The 6,094-nt window shown below is 30.4% G+C and overlaps 1 long non-coding RNA gene across 3 annotated transcripts in view; it reads left to right on the top strand.

Moving 5' to 3' along the window:
* Positions 1 to 3,097: 3,097 nt before the first annotated feature.
* Positions 3,098 to 6,094, top strand: part of LOC107032108 — a 5,522-nt gene continuing 2,525 nt past the window's right edge. Inside the window, exon 1 of one of the 3 annotated variants that reach the window (XR_001458321.2) lies at positions 3,098 to 3,236. This is a non-coding gene — a long non-coding RNA (uncharacterized LOC107032108). The remainder of the gene's footprint in view (positions 3,237 to 6,094) is intronic. The other 2 variants (XR_001458320.2, XR_003574922.1) reach the window with 2 other exon arrangements.

Below are 6,094 nucleotides of genomic sequence, written 5' to 3'. Positions count from 1 at the left end.
CAAGCTTAATAAGTTTCAGTTGTTAGAGATTGTTAATCTTTTACCCCATTACTTTCTTTTTATTCCTCCATTACACCTTGTAATTTATATAATTCTTAAGATCATTATCTTCACTATTTATTACACTATTTATCTTTCTTTTCATTGCAAGGGAGACTTATTCTAGTATAAATAGTGATTGTCTTCATTTGGTTTCAGATACACACAATACACAAGAGAAAATATAGAGTGAAAGAGTTAGTCAAAAAGAGAGTTCTTATTAGTTGAAGGGAGGTGTTCTTTTTTTGTGGAGCTTTTGACTCAACTCTTGTCCAGAGTTGTTGAGTTTTACTGTGTGAAGGTTGTTGTATCTTAGAGGGGACAAGTCAAAGAGGACTACTGCTGGATCGGTGAAAACATTTGCAGCAGGCTTGAATATCCTTAAAGGGAGGGAGATATTCACGCCTCAGCCTGAAGAGATTTATTTCTTCATTTTATTTTCAATTGTTTCTTGCAATTTTATTATCTTGTATGTTTTCACTAACAGAAGATAGGAAACTTATGCTTAAATTGACTAACTACTCTTTGAAGAGCATGATAAAAAAAAATAGAAATGTTTCACTAAAAAGCACGAGTGGTCGAGCGATAGAATTGATCCAACTTAAAAAAAAAAAAAAAAAACTACTTGGGTTCAATTCTAAGTAATTATTACACACTTTTTAATGTTTTTAAAAACAAACTCTATTAATTGATTTTAATTTTTCACTATTGTTTTTTAGATGAAAAAGGTGTTGAGGGCTTACTTTCAAGAGGCTAAATGGTACTATAATAAGAAGAAAGTTCCAAGAATGGAGCAATATATGAAGAATGAAATTCCATCTAGTTCCTATCTATTGCTAGCAACTACTTCTTGGTTGGCAATGGGAAATATAACAACTAAAGATTCATTTGACTGGATAGCAGTCCAACACTTAGGACCCGTTTGGTAGGAAGTATTAATCAAAACAATCCATAGATTAAAATATAGTCCAACAAAAACATTGTTTGGTTGCTTTATTTAACCTAATCCATGGATTACTAATACCTCATACAAGGTCTTATTTTATCCCTAGGAAAGGGAGGGATAGTTAATCCAAGGTTTAGCAATCCTTGGATAAGACCCCTAATGACTAAATTATCCCCAAATCTTTTTTCCTTTTTTTTTTTTTTTTTTTGTAATTCATGTTCTTTTTTTATTTACATGAGAATATTTATAAATGTTCGTTTAGTTCTCCAAATTTATTCCATGTAATTTGATGATTTCACAAACTAATATTTTTTTCTCCATGATTGAGTTGTTATATTGGGTTGATTTTTTGTTTTTTTGTTTTTAAATGTAGTTCGTCAATTGACCACGTGAACTAATTTTTTAATTATTTTTAAAATAAGCTAAGTGTATTTGAACAATTTAAGTAGCCTTAAATTCATGTTAAGTTCAAGGTATATTTGACCAACAAAAAATTAGAAATATACCATGTGACATATCACACCTCAAAATGAATAATATTTTTTTTTTAATATTTAACTTGACTTGTTAAATGAAACATAATCTCACCATAACTAAAGGGTATAATAGGAAATAAACTTTTTCTAAAGTTTTAAACCAAACATAAGACTAGGTAGGAAATAATGAACCAAACACTTGCTAAAAAATAATCCCTGCATTACTAAACCCTGCATTACTAATTCATGCATTACTAATCCATGCATTAGTAATCCCTGCATTATGCATCTTTGTACCATTACAAGATTACTCAATGATCTTTCATCACATGAGGTATAATATATCCTCCTCCCGTTTCAATTCATGTGATATTGTTTAACTTGACGTAAAAGCTTTTTGAAATACACTTAATAACTTGTGGTAAAAAAAAGACATACATATTTGTCTGGCTATAAATCATCTCATTAATGATATATACAATTATTTATTTTTGACAATTTTACTTTTTAATTTCATTCTCCTTACAAAAAAAAAACTCCTCTCATCTTTATTCAAAATTTCATTGAAAAAACAATGTCTTTTTTATTTTTAGAACTAATTCAATTTTTCAAATGATATATTTAAATCCACAAGATTAAAGAATATTTTAGTATATTCTTTATATCTTTAATTTAAGACCATATGATTATATTTATTTACTTTAATTAAACTCAGCATTTATTTTATTAATTTTGTTTGTTTCATTCATGTTAGGAAGAACAAAAAAAAGAAGATGCTACTTCAAGCATGGAATGTTACATGAATAAATATGGTGTTACAAAGGAAGAAGCACACATAAAATTAAGAAATAAAATAGAAAATTATTGGAATTAAGAAATAAAATTGAAAATTATTGGAAGGATTTGAATGAAGAATACCTAAAAGTGGATGTGTTTATTATACCAAGAGTTCAGTTACCATGTGTTACTAATAAATGAATAAATATTTCAACATTAAATTTTGTATCAATAGACTATTGTCATTTCCAATAGTCTATCGACTTCATCCAACATTTTATGAACCTTGTTTCTTTGTGAAAGTGTTCTATCACTAACAAAAAATTAAGAGGTGGAGTCATGATTAAAAGTTTGAGTGGTTCGGATTTAGGAGGTTTAAACAACAATACTAGCTTTTCACAGTCACTTCTTTACCATTGAATCGAGTTGACTGGGTACACTAGAAGTTTTCCTTCATCCTTTGGGAAGTTATAATATATCACTACTAGAAATAAGCTATTTTTCGACTACAATTGCCGACTACAAATCTAGAGTCGGTATTCTAAATATTTTTTCGACTTCTGTAATTGACAAATTAGGATTTTTTTTAATTATTTTTTGACTATGATTTCAACTACTCAAATCATAATGTTTTGCGAAATAAAGTCAATAAAGTAATTGACTGGTTATCGATTACGGTAGTCGGAAAATTATTAAAATAAGTTCAAAAATATTATCAAATGGACGATCATTGTAGTCGGCCATTTTATAGTGATTTTTATTTATTTAAAGTTATTTTATTTTTTGATCTAGCATAATTCTTATAATTTAAATTTTTTTATCTAGCAAATAAAAAATATTTAATCTCTCTTTTATTTGTCTAGCAAATAAGAATAGTATAGGGTCTCTTTGAAAGACAAAGAAAACTCACTTTCTGAGAGCTCACAGGGAAGTTAGCGTTTCATCAGAGCTCACCAGGGAGGTTGCTCGTTTGTTTCTCTCAAAGAGATTTGGAAAAGGTATGTGAACTTTCTCCTTTTGAATTTTGATTTGGCAAAGGTTCGAATTTCAATTCCTTTGAAGTAGGGTGGAAGTTCCTTTCCTTTTGACTGGGTAGGGTTTAAATTTCGATTCCATTGAAGTATATTGTGAATGTTCTCCTTTCCTTTGAGTGGGTAGGGTTTTAATTTCAATTTCATTGAAGTACTGTGAAAGTTTTCCTTTCTCTTGAGTGGGTAGGTTTTCCTTTGATATTATCATGAGAAAGAGCTTAAATTTTTGTTCTCCTAAAAATTTAAAGTGATTCCAATTCGCTGATTCTAAATGAACCATAAATGGTATCAGAGCAGTCAGGTTTATCCTACTGTGATGGCTCACTATACATGTGAATCTCCGATGCGAAAGTCACGGTGTTACATCCTTGTATACGTTTCCCTCGGAGTAAAAAGTACCGTTGGCGTCAGCCAGGTAATATAGCTGAGGGGCCAAGATGATGGCGAAATGGTTACGTTGTTTGTTATTTACTCTTTTTGCTCCTATCTTACTTCCGCATGGTGTAGTAAACCACCAATGTGTTTTTGTTATTATATGTGGGTAAAATTTATCTAGAAATGGCATTTCTAATAACATATCTTTCGTTGTAAATTCAAAATTATACATTTCTTCTATTGTTAGTATTTATCCCATATTTGTATTTTTATATTTTTTGCTTTATATGTAATTATACTTCCTTCATTATAAAATCCTGTTACTACCATAAGTGTTTTTAATTTTTCCCATTTATGTCGGCCATATAAATAATAAAGGCCAATTATGTGTTTTGTTTTCTTGTGTCGACCGAATATAAATAGGCCAGGTGTAAAGTACTATGTAAAGGAGTGTCGGCCATTTGGCCAAAGTATTAATTTTTCTTGTCTAAATTGAGGGCTTTCCCTCATAATAAAATAATCCTTTTCCTCTACATCTCACTCTTACTCTCTCTCACTCTTAATTCCGCTTCCACCCTAAAATTGAAAAAATAAGGCGCGATGAAATTTGTCATGTTCTGATGATCAGAAATCTTTATAAATAATTTAAGAAAAAATTATCTGGTCTTATGAAAATGGGGAGAGATCAGTAAGAACAGATTCATGTCGAAGAAAATATTCTTAAAAGATAAGAAATGCAAGAACAAGAAATATAAAAGGGATCTTTGAATTACATCAGTAAGAAAGTTACCACTAATAATTATGAAAAAACAAAGCATTATGACAGCAAAAGAACAACCACTATTGAGTTTCATTATACAAAGCAACTTATATTACAACTTTTATTGAGCTGGAGAATTCTAAATTCATTCCTACGAACTTGTTGGTAAAAAATTAACTCAGAAAAGCTTTAATTTTGAGAAGTAGGACATAATACACCTAGTGGACTCATTTTAGGATGCTTGTAGTCATGTGACTTGCACATGAGACTGGGTCCGTTAATGTTTTTTAACAGAAGTTTCACATAAGGATGAAACTTGCTAAGTTTTGAATACATTAAGAATGATTTTTGTTCAATATGATAGTTGAAGGATGTACATTAAGTGTTGAGTATAGATAAAGGATGTTTTTTTTGTCAAAAACTCTAAATTCCAAGCTATTATATGTTTGCTTATAGATGGTGAGTGATTAAGGTTTAGACGAATGCACTTTGATAGTTTTATAAATAATGCATTCAAGAAGATGGGCCAAAGTTTGCTCATTACCTAGTTTCTTTGTCACAAACTTGAAATTGGTGTAGACTAGAAAGAATATAATCACTTTTGATTTATATATTTTTACAGCTTTAAAAACTGTAGATGAATTTCTATAACCTATTTTTGATTTAAGGGCAAGTCATTAATTCGGTGGTTAGTATATTTTGAAAAGTGGTTAAAAGACTCCAAACACTAGTTTAGTCTTGTATCTAGTGCATGCAAGATTTTAATGTTTAAGTACAATTATTGGATCTGTTTGCATTTGTATTTGTATGTTAACCCCTAGGTCAGAAGTTTGTGCAATTTAAGATGATGAAATCATGTAATAGCTTGACCATTTTAAGTTAGCTTCAACCTTCATGTGAGAACAGGTTATCAGTTTGAACTTCCACTTGCATCCAAGATAGATTGCTCTTCTAAAATGTGTGACTTTATTTTTCTTTGTTGTCTGCTCGCTGAGTTTTAAGTGTGTGATATGTGTTATCCTTTTATGTATTTTGTGGCAAATGGTCCCATGAATATTAGAGTCAGGATTCTCATATTGTTAAGAGGATTTATGCTTCTATTTCCTCACTGAATTACTTGCTCTATCATCTACATGGCATGTTCTGCTTTGTAATTGTTATGACTTACAGTGTTTGTTTCATCAACAAATCTTACCATGTATCTGCTATATCAAAATCCCCTTATTTCCCCTTCCCTTTCCATAAGACTACAGAACATGAGTTTATCTTTGATGATTTAAGGAAAAACAACATGCAGAACAAGTGTTATTGATCCATAGAAAATATCAAAGAAATGCTCCATGTGGAGGTGCTAGACTATGAAATCATATATAAACAATTTGTGTAATATTAATGAATGATGTAAAGGACATCTCTCCTTTATGTTGTGTGTCCTCATTCTTATTGCACGGACTAAATTAGATGATCGAAATAGCAAGTGACATAAAGATGAGGTTTATCATGCTCCACATTTCTATCTCTGGTACAATGTTTTTAAAAATGAAAAACGCAAAATACGACAAGGTTCCACATAGAAGATCCAACTGGATGTCCTTTGTGTCTTTGCGACTGTTAGCCTAAACATAAAATAAAAAAGATAAATGATTTTATATTGCCGTATCAGACACCCTCCCCCCCCCCCCCCCCCCCC

The sequence above is a fragment of the Solanum pennellii genome, chromosome 10, assembly GCF_001406875.1.
Source record: "Solanum pennellii chromosome 10, SPENNV200".
NCBI classification, from domain to species: Eukaryota; Viridiplantae; Streptophyta; class Magnoliopsida; order Solanales; family Solanaceae; genus Solanum; species Solanum pennellii.
Note: the sequence above shows the minus strand (reverse complement) of the source record. Positions and strands in the feature narration are given on the sequence as shown.